At 37.7% G+C, this 21,909-nt stretch overlaps 1 protein-coding gene across 2 annotated transcripts in view; it reads left to right on the top strand.

Moving 5' to 3' along the window:
* Hr4 (nuclear hormone receptor 4) overlaps window positions 1-21,909 on the top strand; it is a 132,631-nt gene that overhangs the window by 9,745 nt on the left and 100,977 nt on the right. Inside the window, exon 1 of one of the 2 annotated variants that reach the window (XM_089732751.1) lies at window positions 4,911-5,262. The exons of the other annotated variant lie outside the window; for it this stretch is intronic. The gene's annotated coding sequence lies outside the window, so the exon portion shown is untranslated. Of the gene's footprint in view, window positions 1-4,910; window positions 5,263-21,909 lie in introns of those variants that run through there. 2 annotated transcript variants of the gene reach the window in all.

Genomic DNA, 21,909 nt, shown 5'->3' with positions numbered 1-21,909 from the left:
TCCTACCACCAGTAGGATAGATATGTATTATTAATGTCGTGTTCATTTGGCCTAATGTTTACCTAGTGGTCCAAAATGTACGGATATTCACTGACATTTCTAGACTTTTAATCATTTTTTGTCTCTTGATTTTTTTCATGAAAAATGGTGGGTAACTTATTATTTTATCGATAGCACTGAAGCCAGCTACATATATAAAAAGAAAACAAAAATGGGTCCCTAAGCAAATCCAAACAAGTTAGAGAACTATTTTGTCTTATCTACACATATAGATCTACAGCATATTCGTACTTTCTGTAATCGCTATTTTGAGAATTGAATTTGTAAATAAAATTTTAATTTATCTTGGATATTCAGCGTGTTTCCAAACCAATATGGTGGTTTTTATACAAAACGTCAACGTAGCTAAGTATCATCTCACCTACTACCCGAAGTAGCAATATATTCTGGAATGAGGATTTTTTTTCCTACCTAAGCTGATAGCCTTGAGAGGATATTTCAGCGTATCCTTAGGTAGTAGGTGAGCTCACGGGGCTCAAACCGGAGTGTTGCTAACACTGACCCTAGCCAGAGCAGTGCTTCGCAGAATCTACCACCGGAGGTGGAATGAGGGAAAGACAGTCGTTGTTCGACAATGGCGACTTCAGCCGTATATCTCAAAGTTGGTGACCGTATTGTCCTTATGGACGTTCTGCTGTCTATTATAACTTACTAGTAGACCCGGCAAACTTTGTTCCGCCACACGGTTTTTTTTTCAAATACATCAACCGGTCAACTTCAAAATTCTACTATAATTAACTATAGAATATACTACGTTTAGCTGTCAGTTGCGTTTTGTTATTCCATATCAGTTACGTTTTGATATACCACGTTTTATGTCACGTCCCACGGGAACATGATAAAAATCCTATGTCTATCTATCTACCTATCCTATGTCTTTCTCCTCGTTCTAAGCTACCTCCTCACCAATTTTCAGCCAAATCAGTTCAGCCGTTCTTGAGTTATAAATAGTGTAACTAACACGACTTTCTTTTATATAATATATAGATTAACTTTATGTCGCTCGCACACTTGATAGGCGGGTTGTGAATCGCAAAATAACTAATGCTTTTTTGCAAACGTTTAAATGTAACAATGTTCGTTTAACATAACCGCGAAGTCTCTTCCGCGTTCGCTTCACACTTTCACCGCGTCCGCTGCACTCTGAGTACTTACCGCACCATTTTGTCGGGGAAATCTTTGCACTTAGTACTGAATTAAATTGACCCGATACTAATGTTTTTTTATTGCACTGTCGGGGGGACGATCTCATGACGTAGCTGGTGTGAAGTGGTCACTAATAGTACAACGTGAATGCTACCACTCTAAGACATGGGTTTGAACTTTTGACATTATTGCATAAAGTTATCCCACTCTATAACCCTGAACGCAGGACTGCTTCACGGCAGAAATATGTGGGATGGTGGTATTCACCCATGCCAGCTCATAATATAAGTAACCATATTATTATTTTATTCTATTACTAGCTGACCCGGCAGACTTCGTAGTGCCTCAATGGATAAATAAAAGACCTAAACTTTTGTATAAAATAAACTTAAAACAAACAAAAGAATCCGTCCGACGGGGTACACATCAAAGGAAAAACAAAATTGTTATTTTTATTTCATTCCGAGCATTTTCATATTTATCTATCTTTTAAACCTCCTATGGACTTCCACAAATAATTCAAGACCAAAATTTGCCAAATCGGTCCAGCCGTTCTCGAGTTTTAGCGAGACTAACGAACAGCAATTTATTTTTATATATATAGATAATAAATCAATATACTTAGTAACTTGTTTGTTTGTTTATTCGTACTGTATGCTTTCACGAGTCATTTATCTGAGTGTTAGTCTTTAGTCTTCGATCTCATGTGTCTGAGTGGCGGCATTCTTTTATGATGTCTATGAGCCCTAGTAACAGTTTAACAACAAGCGGGTCATGAACTCACAACGTCTGAATCCATCCACGCTTCCTCGTCGGCCTTTACATATATAATGCAATAAAAAATATACCAACAATATTTAGAATTAACATTTAATCCCAATATACTGTGGCACATTGTTACAGGCTACCTTCGTCACGTTGGGTATTAAAGGATTATTTTAATTCGGTACAAGATCCCAACTTGAAAAAGCTAACTTTAGGTCGCCAAATATCCTTTAGGCTTTATCGACGACCTGAAATTTGAAACCTAATTTTGTTTTATACTTATAATCCGAAACGTTAAGCATTCGGGGTGTATAATTAAAACTGATTTTAATGTTTTAATCTCGCGTTAATTCTTTTAACTTTATTGTTTCAAATGTTTTGAATAGTTTATAGTTTTTGTGGTCGACATTTAATCGTAAAATTAGCTTAGAAGAGTGTCTGCGACTCATAGGAATCTGAAGTAAATACTATTTTCATAGTGTTCTTATTATTATATGATCCCTAATAGAAAATATTGAATTATTTGAGTTAAACATGTTTCTAAGATACCAGAAGTGGATACACTAATAATTAAGTAAATAACATACAATAATACGTTAACCTTATAAAGTTTAAATGAGCTACACTAAAAACGTATCTCATGACAGAGAAATATGATGATATATAAAAGATTTTAGATCACACTGTGCAATAAAATGATAAATGAAAATTATAAGTCGTAAAATGTTAGCTTGACACGGAGCACTTTAGTGTTGCAACAATGTAGAGCAATCTAATATAAATCTAAGAAGCATTATTATTTATTATTATTATAATAAATTATGAGGACGTGTGTAAGGATTTTCCAGACTCTTATATTACATATAAACCTACGTATAATTACGTGACAGTTTGTTTCACCATGCTCATATTTAACATTAGATAGATATTTGAAATCTTAAGATAGTGTCTAAATTTGATTACCGTCCCATTGTCTGAATGACTAACAGGCTGGTAGAATAGCACCATCTTATTTCTTCTCGTGGGTGTCGTCAAAGACGACTAAGTGATTCGTCGGAGAATAGGCAGCAGCATTGAGTATTAGATCTATATACTGTGATCACATTTACCAGTGATAATGTACGTATTGTGAGCGTATGTAGGTGTTACAAACTCATATGGCCCTATACTTACTCTTTCCGTTGCAAAGCTATAAAGCGGTCCTATTAAAACAGTGGAACAGCTGATATTCAACAGAATTGAGAACGGCCTCATGTCTCAAAGCCTCATGCCACATTTACAAGTTGTGATTTCTATAGACTCTTATGATCGCTTAATACCAAATGAGCCAGAAGCTCGTGTGCATACTTGAAGTAATAAAAAAAAGACCTACTATGATCATAGTATTGTAAAAGTTTCTAAAAAAATATATATATGTACTTTGTGTACTTTGTGTGTATCTTTTTTCAATAAGACATTAAATTTCAGTGAAAAGTAAATACTAGTAGCTTTTTTCGCATTAAAATGGACTTCATTTGAGAACTTTGAAAATGAATTGTTAAAATCACTGAAGTCGTTCGTTTCCGCTTAGACGTAATGACTTGCATGGACAGAAAACGAGCTAGGGTGTGTTGACCGGCTTCACCCGGGTCGGGAATCATTGCCCCGGAATGGTGTAGCCGTTGTATTGCGTAGGTACTCTGACGTATCACGCTCAACATAAATCATCGATTTGAATGTGACAAACGACAAAATAGTGTGTGTTTTCATTATTTTTTTAAACAAACTTAGAAATCGTTAAGTTTACTAATTAATATATACATGTAAAGAAAAACCTTTATTATTTAAAACTCTTTAGTTTTTAAAAACTATTTTTTTTTCATTTTCATTCAGTGTCATGAAGTAGTCGGGTCTTTCAGTAAGAAGAACGTTATTTTTTTTATAATAAACTAGATTTTTTTTTAAATATTAATTTTAAAAGAGATTAAGGTCTTTAAATGTTTTCTTATTATATCACAAAAAAATACAATTAAGTTTTATATTGTTTATTCATTCTAAAATACTCCATAGTTACAAAAATAAACAGATACAAAATTTCAGTACATTTTGCTAGTTCCGTTATGTTACCAATTTCTTTTTTCACATATACAAGAAAAATATTCTATAACAGATCGAAAAGGAAAATGTAATAAATAAAATAATCGAGCGAATCTTGAGCGTCTATGGATATGTTTGAATTCGAACATTAGTATAATTAAATTCACTAAGATAAATACGGAGACTGTGCTCTAAAAACAAAATTTCAAGGTTGAAGCTTGAAGGGCCGCACTTAAGTTTTCGCACACGATTCGTCCACTTAGCGTTGTTCCACCTCATCACCGTCAGTTACATGTAAATTGTGTTAGCGGAAGGATAGACACGCGCGAGACGGTGACGTCACGGGTTCGCGGCCGCGTCTCAGAGTTCATCGTCTCACCGGCTTACAGGTGCGTTCACATGGAACTATCCCAGTGTGTGGTTTCCCGTTTTCCTAGTTTTTTTTTTGACAACAGTGTGTGACGTCGCTATCGAAGTAAGTTCTTAAAGTGGATCACGTATTGCTAACGATGAGCATTTTTTATGCTTAGAGGATTTCATAGTTGCAATGGACCTCTGTTCTGTTCTGTTCCTACGTCTTTTTATGTTCTGTATACATGACACCGAAAATATCAGAATTAATTTAAACTGTCTAAATTAAGACAACGAAATGCGTTCTTCGAAAAAAATAATTTATTTCTTATTCGTCATTCGGTCGTTCGTTGAGTTCTAAAGACTCCAAAATATGTATTGTTTTATCAAATGTTACCAATTGTTTGCGAAAGCAAGCTCTTACGCACTATCGCACCGTTTATTATTTCTAAATGTGCCAAAGTTATCGTTCAATGAACATCTATAACTATAATCACGAGACCGAACTTACCACAAAGTATTGTTGCTACAAATTCGATCACTACAAACATTGTATGTATGTAATTGATTCGAATATTATGGTAATAAATGTACACGGTAGCGATGTCCGCCAGAGCGAGACGCGTATACGTGTGTCAGCTCCGCGCAGCTGTGCTAAGGACGGTCGTTGAACCCGTGGCCGGCCGCCACTGAACTCCGAATATCGCGTGCGTTTTATTTATTATGCTCATACTCGTTGTGTTCACACTCGCGGTACAAACCGATTAATAAAATCGGAAACTTGTCTTACGCGATCTGTGTGATCTGTGAAGTGTTTTTTTTTTTTTTTTCTATAACACGAATGTTGTCGTCATCGGAACTTAGGTACGTATCGATTTTAATTTCGCATTTTAATTACTGTTTGTTTCCCTTTCGGTCAATATAGAACGAGTATTAGGGATGTCATGCGAGACTTCGGTGGGTTCTTTATATTAAATTGAAGTTTGAGTTTGTTTGTTAACTTTTTTGATTTTTCTACTTAATAATTATTAGGTTCTAATTCGTTTTATACATATTTAGTTACTACATAAAATACTTAATGCTTTTATAAATTACAATAGAGGAGGCTCAGACAATTATTTTTTTCCAAAATTTTACTATATCGCAGCGCCGGGATGAATGGCAAAGTTTAATGTCGGAGGCCAAGACACACTTCGGGGTCATAGCGCCAGCTCGGTAGTAGTAGTGTTGAAGAAGAGTTGATCCCAAATCAAATGATAAAGATCAAACCTGCAAAATTATAATTTGCGTAATTACTGGTGGTAGAACCTCTTGTGAGTCCGCACGGGTAGATACCACCACCCCGCCTATTTCTGCCGGGAAGCAGTAATGCGTTTCGGTTTGAAGGGTGGGGCAGCCGTTGGAACTATACTGAGACCATAGAACTTATATCTCAAGGTGGGTGGTGCATTTACGTTGTAGATGTCTATGGGCTCCAGTAACCACTTAACGTCGGGTGGGCTGTGAGCTCATCCACACATCTAAGCAATAAAAAATAAATATAAAAAAATCTGACAATTTGTTAGGGATTCTGCTTGAGCCGTGAGGGCGAAGATTCTATTGCTTTTGTGGCGAAATGTAGGTGTACCTAATCTACACCCATTGAAATAGTCTGTGATACAGAGACGAAAAGCCCGCCAAAACTAAAAGATGTAAAATAACACTCTTAATATTCTAATTGTAAATGTTGTAAAACATATTGTTATTTCACGTTAAATTCAACTCGCATGATTGCCTTGTTTAATTAAACATCGACATGTACGTGATACGTCGACGTACCCCAAACTTTCCATGACGACTGGAGAACAATTATCCAGTGTACCTGGATAATTGAAATTCCTTGAGGACATTCAACTCACAGCCCTAATCAACGTTGACCTTGGTAGTGACATTACGAACTGACAGTCATAGGTATTATAATAATTCGTTGTTACTGTGAAGCTAGGTTTACTAAATGCATCAATTTTGTTGAACCGACTGACGCCGTACTTTGCTGATACTAGGAAACTTTCCTGATGTTGAATTTGAATGTACCGATTTTTAACTTTGATCACATAAACAACGCGCCAACGTGACGAACATGTACAAAACTTAAAAATCTAAAAGTATTTATTGAAATATACCTACAGCGAAAGTCAATTACCAAAATTTTCTCGAAATTTCTAAATTACCAAAACATTCTCAATTCAAATTGTTTGTTCAACCATAAGTATTTTGAATTTAAATCAGTATGGCAACATTGACATTGTAACTATCAACATAATGACGTATTCTTAGTTCGAATGTTTTCAAAATACTGCAATGTGAAAGAAATTCTAAAATAAAAACATTCTTCAAATGAAAATCAAAGTGAGAATATTTTGTTTCACACTTATCGGAATTATTCAGACCGTTCAATCGGCACTTAAACTTTGGTATTGCCAATTTTTTCCTACTCTATAACAAAATTTAACAAATAAAAATTAAAACTGAAAGCTAGAAGGCATTTTCTTATTCAAATAAATCAAATAATTATAATAATTGTGCATAATCGACCTCTATTTCCGTCGCGAAGTAATAATGCGTTCATGGTTGAAGGGCGGGATAGACATTGTACTACAGAAATCAGTCTTACACCTCTAATCTGAAGGCGGGCGGCTGCATTCACCTACTGATGATATCTATGGTTATTTGAACTGTTTAGCATCAACTCGGCTATAGGTCCTTTAAGCCGTCGTCGATACAATAACAAAAATATCAAAAAACCTTCTTAATAAATAAATAAAGCGTTGTTTATTTAATATTTTAAAACTGTAAATGAAACAAGTGTATTCATTGAAATTAATCCAGTACATTAAACCGGTACATTAAGTTTGACATTGAAAATGACATCACTAGCTGACGTATTCTAAATTCCGTTTCAACTTTATCGTGGCAGTCAATGAACTCCGAGCAATGACTCCACAATGTATACTTACGATATAATATGTAAACAGATTAAAATAGAAATCTATTATTTCCTTGGTTATGGATGTTTTTTTTTTTATCTTTACTTCGTTTACGCGAATCATTAAACTTTCTTAAAATGTCTGTAGTTGAACTCTGCCCGTTTCCTCGAAATTTATAAACCTCCGTATAACGTTCTGAAAATGAATGAATGTTTTTATGATATTCTTATTATGATTGGTTGAATAAGTTTTTCCTTGTTGTCTAATACTTCCCAGACAAAAAATAAATAAATAAAAAAACCTAATAGCTACTTAAACTAGAAATACGTTATGAAATAAACAATCTTTGGCTGTGTAGTTTTAGCTCAAAATAGCATCCTATAACTTTCCATGGGTATCGTAAAACACGACTAAGGTATGAACCGGAGACCGGGTAGCAGCACTTTTTGGGTAGGGCGTGTTGTCAGGCCGCACTGATGAGCACCACCATTATGATTATTTCTGCCGCGAAGGAATCTTTCGTTCGAGTTTGATTGGTGGGACAACCCTTACAGGAAATTATTGAGATTTGAACTTCACGTTTCAAAGTGGTGGTCTTCACTTTTAGTGTCTATGGAATGCGGTAACCACTTTACAACAGATGGTCCATGAGCTTGTTCACACATTTAAGATTTACACTTTTTATTTGACATGGCACTTTGATTTGACACTTTTTCTTAGTTAAATGTTGATTTTAACAACGGTAGCTAGTTAGCTTTCATCTCAAATATCTTTGAGGCATGACGTCCATTTTTAATTTAATTGGAATAATGAATATCCGAAAGTATAACTTCACCGAAACGTATGATTTGATTCGATTTTTTATAATAAATAATAATATAATAGACCTTCTTCTTCTTTTTCTTTACCTTATCCCACTAGGTGGGGTCGGCATATCTAATTTTTCTCTTCCATTCTCTTTTATCAGCCGTCAGCTCAACACTCACTCCTCTCTAGCTCACATCTCCCACGTCTTCTTCGGTCGACCTCTTCCCTCTCTACCTTGCACTGCCATTTCCATACATCTCCTAGTCACATGCATCTTCTCTCTACGCATCACATGTCCATACCACGCTAACCGTCCGCTCTTTTATTTGTTAATTATTATAATATAATAGACCATTAAATTAATTAGATTAAGCAATGAACAGTGTGTTGTTTTTGTTATAATAGATGGGTTTTCTATTTATTCTACAACGGTGTTGTAACGACCACTTTCTAAGAACTGGAAAGTGTTCATTTCTGCTAATATAATGATATGTTTATGTATAAAATATAGAGATATCTTTGAGGAGATAGCTATTTTCAAAAATATATGTAATCTAAACTGTGCGTGCTCACGGCTTGCAGTAAATATACCAATTAGTTTTACGATTTTTTTTATTGCTTAGATGGGTGGATGAGCTCACAGCCCACTGTGGTAGGTCACTGGTGGTAGGACCTCTTGTGAGTCCGCGCAGGTACCACCGCCCTGCCTATTTCCGCCGTGAAGCAATAATGCGTTTCGATTCGAAGGGTGGGGCAGCCGTTGTAACTATACTGAGATCTTAGAACTTATATCTCGAGGTGGGTGGCGCGTTTACGTTGTAGATGTCTATGGGCTCCAGTAACCACTTAACACCAGGTGGGCTGTGAGCTCGTCTATCCACATAAGTAATAAAAAAAAAAACCTGGTGTTAAGTGGTTACTGGAACCCACAGACATCTACAACGTAAATGCGCCACCCACCTTGAGATATAAGTTCTAAGGTATAGTTAACGTTAATTAATTAACGTTAACTATAGTTAATTAATTAATTAATTAATTAGTTAATTAACGTCAGTTACGAAGAACGAGTTCGAGACAAAGCGCAATATAAAAAATATTTTACATTGCAGTTAAAATTAAGGTATACGTACAGAATACAGAATAAAATACAATGAAGAACAAAAAATTCTAATAGTTTATTAATTAATGAGTAGGATTTTGATATGAACGCTTAGGGTCAAATATCTTCATAATTATCATGCGGGATGGTTCGGTAGCGCTGCAGTGATTATAATCAATTGATGTATCCGTGACGGGCTGGTGTTTCTTTGAAGATTAGAATAAACGACGGCTTAAAATGCAACAGCGATTCGTATAAATTTGAAAAGATTTAATCTTTTTTCCCTATTCGCTGGTAACCTAAGGGGCTATTCCAGTTTCTCGCGAATGGGGGATTTAATCTACATTCTAATTAAATAATTTTTTTTAGTGCCCTTGTAGGCAGACGAGCATACGGCCTACCTGATGATTAGTGGCTACCGTCGCCCATGGACTTCAGTAATGCCAGGGGCAGAGTCAAACCGCTGCCTACCGCTTAATACTCTCCACAAGCCTCTTTTGAAGAAGGACATGTCATAGCGCTCGGGAAACACCCTGGAGGGGAGCTCATTCCATAGCCGGATAGTACGTGGCAAAAAAGGCCTCTGAAAACGCACTGTCGATGAACGCACCGGTTCCAGGTAATATGGATGAACTCTGCTCCGATGGCGGGAGTTGCGATAATAAAAAGGAGATGAAGGGATCATGATAAATCAAATAATTCAAATCATGATAATTCCTACTAGACATCAGTTTAATCGAAAAGACAAAAGGTCTGAATAAATTCGACGAATCTATCGTTTTTCAAGAAGTAGAGGGGACCGTGTATCGTGTTTCTCGATCGCAGGCCGCAATCGCATTCGCAGATGTACCGTGTTTATGGTTTCGTAACACCGATGGCTGTGGCATGCATGAGTCATGGCCGGCCAAGTTCATTGTCGTCCGCCCGAACTTGAACCCGCTGACGAATCGGTCCGCGTTCTATACAAAGATACACGCGATGAATTGCGATGACGTTCACGGATCATCGGCGCGGCGCCGTGCCGTTTTTATTCGCAAGTTTCAAGCGATAAACACTTTCGATGCCAACGGATTGTTCAAGGCCAGCGAAATGTAATTCGGAAAATTTGCCTCGTCATTCCGATGGTCGCGATTCGACGTCTCATTTCGTAGATTGAAAGTTTTCCACTAACCATACTGAGACCTTAGAACTCGTATCTCAAGGTGAGTGGCGGCATTTACGTTGTAGATGACTATCGGCTTTTTTTATTTATAGCTTAGATGGGTGGACGAGCTCACAGCCCGCATGGTTTTAAGTGATTACTGGAGCCCATAGACATCTGCAACGTAAATGCGCCACTTTGAGATATAAGTTCTAAGGTCTCAGTGTAGTTACAACGGCTGCCCCACCCTTCAAATCGAAACGCATTACTGCTTCACCGCAGAAATAGGCAGGGTGGTGGTACCTACCCGTGCGAACTCACAAGAGTAATAAACCATTACTGGTGGTAAGACCCACTTGGTGTTAAATGGTTACCTGGGCTCCGGTAACCATTTAACACCAGGTGGGCTATGAGCTTGTTCACCCGTCTATGCAATAAAAAACCATCTCCACCCATCAATAGCTAGTAACGAGAAAATCTTAGGAGACATTGAACCAAAAGACAATGAACAATGGACTCAATATAGCATAGCTTCCACTGTAGTACGGATATTCTCATGTTATTGATAAGGCCGGTAAACAGAGGAGTGACAATGCTCGCCGTTTGCGCAGCGTACGTGACACTGACACTCGGCTTTAGTACCTATATAATACTTATATATATCGTATTAAAACTTCGCATACTATTCGTATACTATTAAACGAGATAAAACGGAGAGAGACCTCGTTGGTTCTACTGTTAATGAACTCTAATTTTATGTCAAATGAAACTCAAATCATCTTCTCTAAAATAATCTTATAAAAAACACGCTGGGGTTTCTTATTCCTTGAAAATAGCGAGGTTCTATTTATATCCTCACTACAAAATTATTGACTATTGTAAATGAAATGTCATTATAAAAAAAACGTGTGGCACTCGGGAACTGCCGCGGTAAAGCTATTGCATAGCATTTTTTATCAACTTATGCAATTATAATTAGACAATGATAATTTAATATTAAAACAATAATAAAACAAGACCACTCTATATTAAACATTAATAAAAGCAAAACATTAACTGTCCCCTTCACACTCATAAGCTAGACCGCGCGAGAGAGAGATGGGCAGACTTTTCATGATGCGCATGCAGTGTGACGTCACGCCACGCGCTTATTCACAAACACTACACAAGCGCAACGTGTGAATGTGTTGAACGCGAGCTACATGGTAGGTGGAGTGAGGGGTGTTAGTTTTTTTTCGTTACGGAATTTCATGATTCGGTCGCCGCGCTCAAGGTCCGCGATAAAATCTATGCAATAGCTTACTAATTATGAACTTGAGTGAATTGTGTACGTTTGGATGTATTTTGTCGGCGTCCATCGATATGAATAACGGAAGCATATTGAATTCGTTATTATTTTAATATATGTTAATTCAATTTCAATATTAGTCGTCTTGAGTAGGTCTTGTTTGTATGGTCACTGGTTACCGTTATTTTTACATATAAATAGCGTCACGTTGCGAGAGTCAAATTTTTGTGGGTGCAAAATTTTGCTCGATAGCTATTTTTTTGGAATGCTAATAAATTTTTAAAATTCAAATATGTAATTATACATTTATTTTAATTTTGAAATCAATTTGGCAATATCAACTTCGATAAGTCGAGGATAGGATAAATTGGAAAATGTTAATAGCTTAAATCAAATTCGAAATATTTTTAATTTGTTGCTAATACTACTTTTTATTTAGGATAGTTAGGACATGTGTTTATTATTATATTGGTTCACAGTTTCAACTCGAGTGAAACTGTAGGCCACACCTAGTGAACTATAAAATTAAATAATCCTCATGCAAAACTCAGTTCAAGGACACAGCTAGGTTGTAAACTAAGCTATTTGTATTCTTTGGTTGTGTGACCTTGGTTGACATTGAAATTCGCTGACGTAGCTTAGCGCTGTAGGTAAGCTATCAGAAGTTGATGTAAGTTTAGCACGAAATATTTAAAGAACAGATAGATAGATAAAGGCATTTGAAAGAATTAAATTGAATGTGAAAACAAATTCTAGTATTAATTCTACTAAATTGTAGTATGACTCGGAATTTAATTACTAAGAAATATCTTAAAGTGAATTCTTAACCACGGGTATACACTATACTACTATACTATATTTTATATATACTATACTCGGCCTATTTCGAAGCAAAGAACTAAGTTATGTAATCCAGTTAGAGAAGAAGAAAACCGCCATTTCCGCAACTTCCAAAGGACTTCGTTCTCGTGTCGGGAATCGGGAAAATAATAAAATATTTTATATATTAATAATGAATATATTTTCATACAGCCTTTTCTTTATTGTAATTAGTCTGACATTTCTGCGATGACCATATTCATATGCATGACAAAGAGTATGAAGTCATCCTAACGATTTCTATGCATTTATTTATAAATAGCTAAACATACGCCTTATTAGGCATTTCTTATCTATTTTTTCTTTAGATTATAATATTGGCTTACGTCTCATTGATGACAAGAAATCTCGATGGCTAAGCAAATTTTTGTCTTTGGAATGCTGTGTATGGATTTCACTGTTTTAAACTCTAGTACATGACGTTTTATGGTAGATGATCTGATAGTACACGAAGTAGTTCCAAGATTTTCTATTTCTAATGATTTAGATCAGGCATACAATACACACTACAAACATATTGTATAATTTTCAGTAGTGAAAAAAAAAAATTAAAATAAAAAGTCAAAAATATTTTATGATCAGTTTTTATAGACAATGGTGATCACATAGGGCGTATTTAACCCTTCTAGTACTGAGCTTATTTTTATATATTTTACAAAAATTGCTAAAGGGTCATTGAAAAAAGTGGCTTATTTAACTTTAACATTAAAAAAATACAAAAATCAAAGCTAAATTCACAGCAAAATAATTTTAAATTGTTATTTCTAAATGTTATTAGCTCATTAAAAACGTTATACATGCGCACGCTAAGACACGTCTGTACATATCGGTATTAGGTATACGACACCTAATACCTATAATCAAACTGTTCAATAGTCGTTATTACGACGCTTCGCACTTTATACGCATTAATACAGAGTCGATCTATCGAGGATTCACGCTCAAAGGGTTAAAATGAAATATTTGTTTTCAATGCTTAGTCCGAAACGGACGAAGACAACTTCAGACTATGGAATGCATGTAAATCACGGCACGAAGAGATTTCAAGAGTCTCGCCGTCGTCTTTTATTATTGCGTCGTCATAACATATGAGTTTTATTGTTGCAACTAAAACAGATTAGGCTTTCCGAGATTTAAGTGAGGATACTCAATGTGAGGCAACGGCTTAGCTGTTCCTCTAGTATTGCTGAAATCCATAACGGTAACTGCTCTCTATTAGGTAGACCGTATGCTAGTAAATCTACGAAAAAAAAACTATTTGTTTATAAAAAAAAACATAATCAATACTCGTTCTTCATACCGATGGATGCTGATGAAATACATCCATAGCTACGTAAATAATTCATCCAAGTTCATATATTGACAATTTAATTTAAAATGAGACAGGTCAATAATTTTGTGGTGAGCATATAAATAAACCCTCGCTATTTTTAAGAAATAAGACGCCGCATCGTGTATTCTATAAGATTATTTTAATCATAAATATAAAATTCACAGGAGAACATGCTAAAGTTTCATCTGACGAATTTATTCTTTAGAAGAAGGTTATGGCTGGACGAGCTCGCTGCCCGCCAGTTGTGAAACGATTACCGGAGCCCATAGACATCAAGAACGTAACTTACCTCGAGATATGAGTTTTTAGTCTCAGATTTATAGTACAACAGCTGTTTTACCCTTCAAACCGAAACATATAACTGTTTCACGGCAGAAGTATAATTTTATTGATAAATAATTAATAATCATAATCATATCATTTTGATTAATATTAAGCACAAAAATCTTAGAATATTTAACTGAATTAATCTTTAATTGACCAAGACATAACTTCGTCGTGTTCCAATGTTAAGGTCTCTGGTTAAGAGCTCATTACAACAATTCCAGTTTGTTCTCAGCCACTGTTGAATAAACACGGACCGTTGTTGTCATAATATTTTTGTTTTAATCTTTCCTGTCTGCACATGCACCGGGTCTACATGTTTCTTTTCACTGTTTATTGATTTTACGAATGCTGAGTACAAGAATATTTTTAAACTTTGTATTGACAAATTGTTTATAGTAAAAATGAACAACATATTTCCACTAAAAAACCTTAAACAATAGGTAAGCTCATCAATTACTCGTGCTATCGTTCCAAAAACGTTCATCGTTACAGCAACAAACAAAAGCATTTATTTATGTAGTCCATCGTACCTTAACGAGAATACAGTATCGTGAACTCCATTAAAAGCCATCATCCGCCCGCGATAAAGTAAACATTAAACACAATTCGGTGGGTAAACAAAATCTAGAAGGCACTCGAAAGACAAAAAAACGCAACCCAACCTCGATTCGGCCGAAGAAAGCCGAAGATCCCCGAAGGATGACAAGCGGGCGCTTTCCGAGGAACGCGGAAAACGTCGGCATATGTTGAAAATACGAGTGGGCATTGACCCCGAGCGCTCGGGCCGGTTACAGCTGTTGCTGAAACTAGCGCGGTGCATCTTGCAATGCGTTTATTTATGTACGCCGCACACAATATAAATTATCTACTACTACACTCAGAGCAGACGTCAAGACGATGTCAAGGAAATGTTGCATAAGAGAGAGAAGCTTCTAACTTCTGACGCAATGGATATTAAATTATCGTAAGATATATTCTCGACTTCAATTAGTTTTCACTTATTGATTTATTGTTTAATTATCGGGTGTCTGATGGGTGGTATATAGGTGCACAACTTCTCTGTATTTTTTATTATTTACAAAGTTAGCGTAAGGTCCACCATGATGATAAGCATATAGGGTTGCTCGTCATCATCAGAAAAGACAGGTGCTCAACTTGCTCAAGATTCTTTCTAAATGCTTAGACTCGATTGACTTGCACGCTACAATGTATACGAAAAGACTAAAACTAATTACATAATTTGTACTGACTTTCGTGATATAGACAAAGCAAAACCCTCCCACACGCTGGCTATAAACTGCTAAATCATGATAAAATCTCTCCGCAAAAGCCTCCATAGATTTCACTGGCTATTTAAGCACCCACGTACTATTTAAGCCTAAATTAATTTCCTATTGCAATAGGTAACTAAATAATGTTATTTTTTTTTTTTATTGTTTACACCTGGTGTTAAGTGGTTACCAGAGACCATCTAATGCACTAGGCATCTTATCCTTTAGGCCACGACGACTTCAAAATCAAAAAAGAAATGTAGGAAATAGGGTGCAGACTACGACGATATTCAATACGCGGTGGCAGGTAGAATCAGGGGGTACCGTACGATCTCCCGAGAGGTCGCCTGCGCCCTCGCTGGTTCCCTTCCTTGGGATCTCGAGGCCGAGGTATTGGCTACGGTATACCGGCGCAGGACACAGTCCCTGAGTCGGAGACGGACACCCGGCCTGTCGGCTGTCAGTCGGTGGAGGCGTGCTGCGCGTCATCTGGCGTACGCTAAATGGAGGGAGCGGTTGCTGGAGGAACTCCATCAAACCTCAGCCACCCGCCGGCGCACTCTCGAGGCCCTGGTGCCCGTGCTGGAGACATGGTCAGATCGGCGACACGGCGTGCTCTCCTTCCGCCTTACGCAGGTCCTCTCGGGGCATGGCTGCTTCGGGAGGTACCTGTGGAGGGTTTGCAGGAGAGAGCCACATCCGGGTTGTCACCAGTGCGGGCATCCGGATGATGACGCTCAGCACGCACTCGAAGCGTGCCCGCGTTGGGAGCACCCGCGGCGAGATCTCATCGCGGTGCTGGGGAGGGACCTCTCCTTGCGGGCTGTCATTGCCCGCATGCTAGAGGATGAGAGTTCGTGGGAGGCCATGTCCAGATTTTGCGACCTAGTCATGGCGTTCCGCGAGGCTGAGGAGCGCGAAAGGGAGTGGAATCCCTCTTCGGCTCCTCAGCGAAGAAGGCGGGGTGGGCGACGCGGGCACGATGCTCCCGTAGGGACTGTTGGGTACTGGGTGCGGGGGTGCCCGGTGCTCTGCTGTTGGTTCCGTGGTGAGGCGGCGCAAGGTGGCTCCTATGCGCCACTCACGGTGTCTCCCGAGACGACGTCCTGCGGGATCTTCCCTGGGATTGGATCCCGTCCTATTGTCAGGACGGGTACCGGCGACGGCGAGCCTGCGGCGCGCATTGTGCGGTACCGTAGGTTTCGTGGAGTCGGAGTGGTGGAGCTCGATGGGGTTTAGTCGGTAGTCGGTTTTGCGGGGCGGGTCCTGCGTGGTAGACGCCGCGCAGCGCCTCGCGCGCCTTTCTCAAGGCGTAGTCTCCCGGTAGGAATTGGAAGAAGAATCCCTCTTCTTCTCTGGAGGCGCCGGAGTCCGACATAACCCGGTCTATTACCCCTCTTGACCGGGTATCCGTAAGCGGATTCCCCAGCGTTAAAAAAAAAAAAAAAAGGTACCAGTAAATCGTGTGTACTTAACAAAGGTTCACAAATACATCCATGATGAATTAATTACATCATTAAATACATACATACATAAAAGTGCAAAAAATTTAATTTGCGTAGATAATGGGGGGGCGTGTCTTCTGAGCCCAAGTATGTAAGTACCACTACCCGATCTATTTCTGCCGTGAAATAATAAGAATAATAAGACGTTTTGAAGGTTCGAACGGCCTTTAACTTAGACCTTATGTTTCAAGGTGTGCGGCCTCATTCACTTAGTGATATCCACAGACTCCAGTAACTACTTAATAACAAATAGTTCGTGAGCGTTTCACTGGGGGTAGGACCTCTTGTGAGTCCGTGCGGGTAGGTACCACCGCCCTGCCTATTTCTGTCGTGAAGCAGTAATGCGTTTCGGTTTGAAGGGTGGGGCAGCCGTTGTAACTATACTGAGATCTTAGAACTTATATCTCAAGGTGGGTGGCGCATTTACGTTGTAGATGTCCATGGGCTCCAGTAATCACTTAACACCAGGTGGGCTGTGAGCTCGTCCACCCATCTAAGCAATAAAAAAAAGAAAAAAAAGAGCTCCTTCAACCGTCAAAGCAATAAAAAATACTACGGAAGAAAAGCTGCAAGGTGGATATAAGAAGTATAGTGGTCATACCGTGTGGGCTCACAATCTACTCTACCACCAGCGTACCCAAAATATCAATTTTCCATGCTAGATGTGAAAATATACACTTTAAGATTTTCGAGAATATTGGTCTTTCCTCCTCCTCGCGTCGTTTCTTCACTGCTGAGGGTCGTGACCATCATATTTAGACAGGATTTACTCCTTGTAATGTCCCTCCAGTCCCTCCGATCATTGGCTGCATGAAGGGCTTCGTGGAAAAGGGCTCTCTAGTGTGGTGCGGATTTGACCGAACCACCTTGTCGGACTGCGGCCGCGCGGCCATTTTACCTCGATCTTCCCTGTCACGAATAGTCTCTCTAAGAAGAATATCGATCTAAGAATAACGAAAAATCATTTACAAATCAAACTATGCGAAGGAGAATCACCAGCAAAATCCCTTGGTTGGAAAATTGATTGAATTTTTGATTCAATTGAATCACCATTAAAGTATCTTCCCGGTGAATTTCACAAAGTTCTGCTACCGAATTACTGACCTGAAATATGGCAGCGTGATAAAATCTATCTGTGTCACGTCATCACATCTATCAGCGAGATGATGACATCCCTCGGTTACCCTTACACTGGGAGAGATTAATCGTTTGTCCAAGTTTGTGAGCCCAGACGGAGGAAAAATTCTCTTTGTTCGCGACAAAGGGATAGTAAGTGATTCATCGATAATTCTTATTGTTACTGTGGCTTTGATGATACGTATAATAGAATTTCAACATATTACATAATAAAATTCATTTTCTAAGATTCGAACTTACTGTTTAATTCGTTGTGTCAATGTACGTGTAATGTTAGTTGGATGTCATGTTTTTTTTTTTAAATTGAAAGTAACACTAACGCGTTTTTTTTAATACTCGTATAAGCTGTTAATTTTTAAAGACCATCTTATGGAGTCCTCTTAAAAGGACCAGACACTATTTATTGTATGCCTTTAGAGATTTCTAAAGTATATTGCACATGCTATAAGAAAACCTACTGACAATTTAGAAATAATGACGGGAAAGGTGGTACGCAAAAGATCCAAGGAATGACGCTCGTAGAATTTTTAACATAATAATTCGAAATAACCGTTCCTGTGAAAAAATCGTAAATAATTATCATTCTATGGAATAATTAACATCAATGCCATTTATATCGTACTCCTTTGAATACAAACAGATTAAAATTTTAAGATGTTGTTTCGGTTATATTCTTAATCTATAAATTCTAAAATGTCATTTAGACAGTACTTTGGTCGATTTTGAAGTCAATGTAATTAATTACATACATAATTTTTATGAGAGTACGATAAGTAGGGTTTGCATAGCTTATTTTGTCAATTTATTGTTTCTGGATGTTTATTATAGTAGAATAATGGAAAGCGAATAAGTGTGTAAATGGAATAAAAATAATTCTCTTCTCATATTTCTCGGGTTCGTCTAAAATGTTCATTAAGGTAGGTTACTGTGTTTAACTGATAATTGCTAAACTTTGGAAGATAGGCTAAAAGGCTAAAATGCTCGAAAACAAATAAAACCTAATAGTAATATTATAGGAAAGAACGTTTCATTCAAAGTCATAAATATTGAAAGCGTACACTAAAATCTCGCAAAGGCGCTAATAAATTTCGCTATAGTCGTATTTTACAACAAATGGAAACACGAGTTATTTATTTATTTATTTATTTAGACACACCAACAGCAATACACACAAAACATTCAAGCTTAAAATTAACATGTATAAAATTAAGTACTGGTATGTAAGCCAGTTACAGGCATGTACAGCAATTTTACAAACAGCGGGAAAATAGGCTAAATTTAAATGTTAACAGTACGAAAAAAAAGTATATTTGAAAACAACATGAAAACAAGAGCTAACTACACACACTACTAACGTGGGGTTAGTAGTGTGTGTAGTTAACACGATGGGTACTAACCGCTGCTGTAGTTATAAAGGTTGACATTTAAAGTTCGAATTGGTGTAAGCTGGACCGTTTATTACCGTAGACACGTTTAACGGGCTGCCTCGTTGCGAATGCGTTGACAAGTTGATTTAGATCAAGGAAGAATGTTATGCAATAACCGAACTCTATGTATGTGTCTGATCGGTTTTTGTACTGATTTCCGGAGATAGTCGTCTGGTTATAACCGATTAATAGAACCGGCCAGTGCAAAGCAAATGCATCTTAAGACCTGGGTCGAAGTTTCTATTGCACATGCTATGCTACACATCGAACGATAACACGTGCCTGTTTCGGAAGCGACAAAAGAAAAAATCTTCCAGTGGGTGAAATTGCTCTGTGGACCGACTGTCCAAACTTTCTACGTATACAAATTTATTTTGAAAGCATCTTCTGTTGTATGTTAGCTATCGATACAACTGTTTCGCCAAAAGACCCTGTATACGAAAATAGACGGTAATGTGATAAGGAATTAATCTAAATGACTAGAATGGACTGTGTGAGTGCAAAGATGGCGTGTTATAGGCATGAATAGAAAAAAAGGACATTCTGCGTCAACCCCACATAGTGGGATAAGAGCAAGAAGAAGAAGACAACTGTTTTATAGAAGGAATATGTAGAATAGTGATCGAACCTTGTTTGCTATTGTTTAGCTTATAGCCTCAAGTTTAATTTAAAACAAAACTATTAGTACCTAATTTGCTGGTAAAAAGAATATTATAATTTATTCACTAGAATATTTAGCACAGTATTACACCCAGCTTTTATACTTTAGATAGACGTTCTATTTAATTCTGCACTCCCTCGGGTATGAAAACTCATCTTGGTTGTCTCATTGCTCCGTCTAGTAAGAAATCGTCCCACTGTAATTACTTGGTAACTTTATTCAATATTAAGGCAACTCTATCTATTACTAGTTATTTCAGATAGCATGAAAAACGTGCCTTAGTATCAGCTATACTATTATCTCATTCCTCAATTGATTGACTCAAATAGCAAGAAAAAATACATTTGAACAACAGTTTCAAATATTATTTAGCGTGCCGTATCTAATTTATGTGTATATTTCTTATGCTTAAACGAGTGAAAGAGATTACGAACATGATTCTATGTGGTTTACGAATACTATAAATATTAACCACACAAATTCCGCCATCAATCTTGAGTCATGTTTTTTTTCTTAGATCAGTGTACGAGCTCACAGCCCACCTGGTGTTAAGTGGTTACTGAAGCCCGTAGACATCTACAACGTAAATGCGCCACCCGGTCTCAGTATAGTTACAACGGCTGCTCCACTCTTCAAACCGAAATGCATTACTGCTTCACGGCAGAAATAGGCGTGGTGGTGGTGGTACCTACCCGTGCGGATGCACAAGAGGTCCAATCACCTGTAATTACGCAAATTATAATTTTTGCGAGTTTAGTTTTTATTACACGATGTTATTCCTTCACCGTGGAAGTCAATCGTGAACGTTTGTTAAGTAAGTTCTTAGTTTAAATTCTATATATCGGACTACTCACCTTTCAATACCGGAACGCATTATTGCTTTGCGGCAGGTATAGGGGGGCGGTATCTTCCAAGTCGCCCCACCACCAATAACTATGTTTGTCTTCCAAGAAACCTTTTATATCCGTCATTAAAGATCTGCTAAAGAAATACAAAAATAAAAATCAAGTCATCATGTGGCCGAGCAATCGTTAAAGCACCCGGAAAATTCCATTTAAATCCGCGACGTCGTGTCGTGTCCGGAAAAACAACGGTTCATTGTGTAGATGACCGCGTCGATCATTTTTCGCCTCGGTTCATTAATGTTTTATACTTATTACTCCTGTGCTAGGTTGACATCCATGTTAAAGTTACATTTATAATATCATGAAAATTTTACAACTGGCGTAAAGCAGATCTGAGATTTGTAAGATCAGGATATGAATTAGTGGGAGCCTGAAGGCGCTGTCGAATTACAAAATGAGAGATTTCCTAATGAGTGGATTTTTTTTCCTACCTAAGCTGAGAGTCTTGAGAGGCTATTTCAGCGTAACCTTAACTAGTAGGTGAGCTCACGGGGCTCAAACCTGACGACGTTGCTAACACGAACCCTAGCAAGAGACATATTTCGCAGAATCTACTACCGGATCGGAAACGCGAGCCACTGAGAAGATCTGGCGAGAAACTGTGATCGGATCGGGAGGATCCGAAATGACGTGTTTCGGGCGACGTGGATTGCTTTCCATTCTGTCCGCAGGATCGGGAATGTAGTTACCGGCGGCCACGATGAGAGGGTTCTCGTGTCGTGCCGCTTTATCGAAGTGGTCAGTGGATATGCATGAACGTCAGCA

This window comes from Bombyx mandarina, chromosome 15, assembly GCF_030267445.1.
Source record: "Bombyx mandarina strain Sakado chromosome 15, ASM3026744v2".
NCBI classification, from domain to species: Eukaryota; Metazoa; Arthropoda; class Insecta; order Lepidoptera; family Bombycidae; genus Bombyx; species Bombyx mandarina.
The sequence above is the reverse complement of the archived record's forward strand: the minus strand, read 5'-3'. Positions and strand labels throughout refer to the sequence as shown.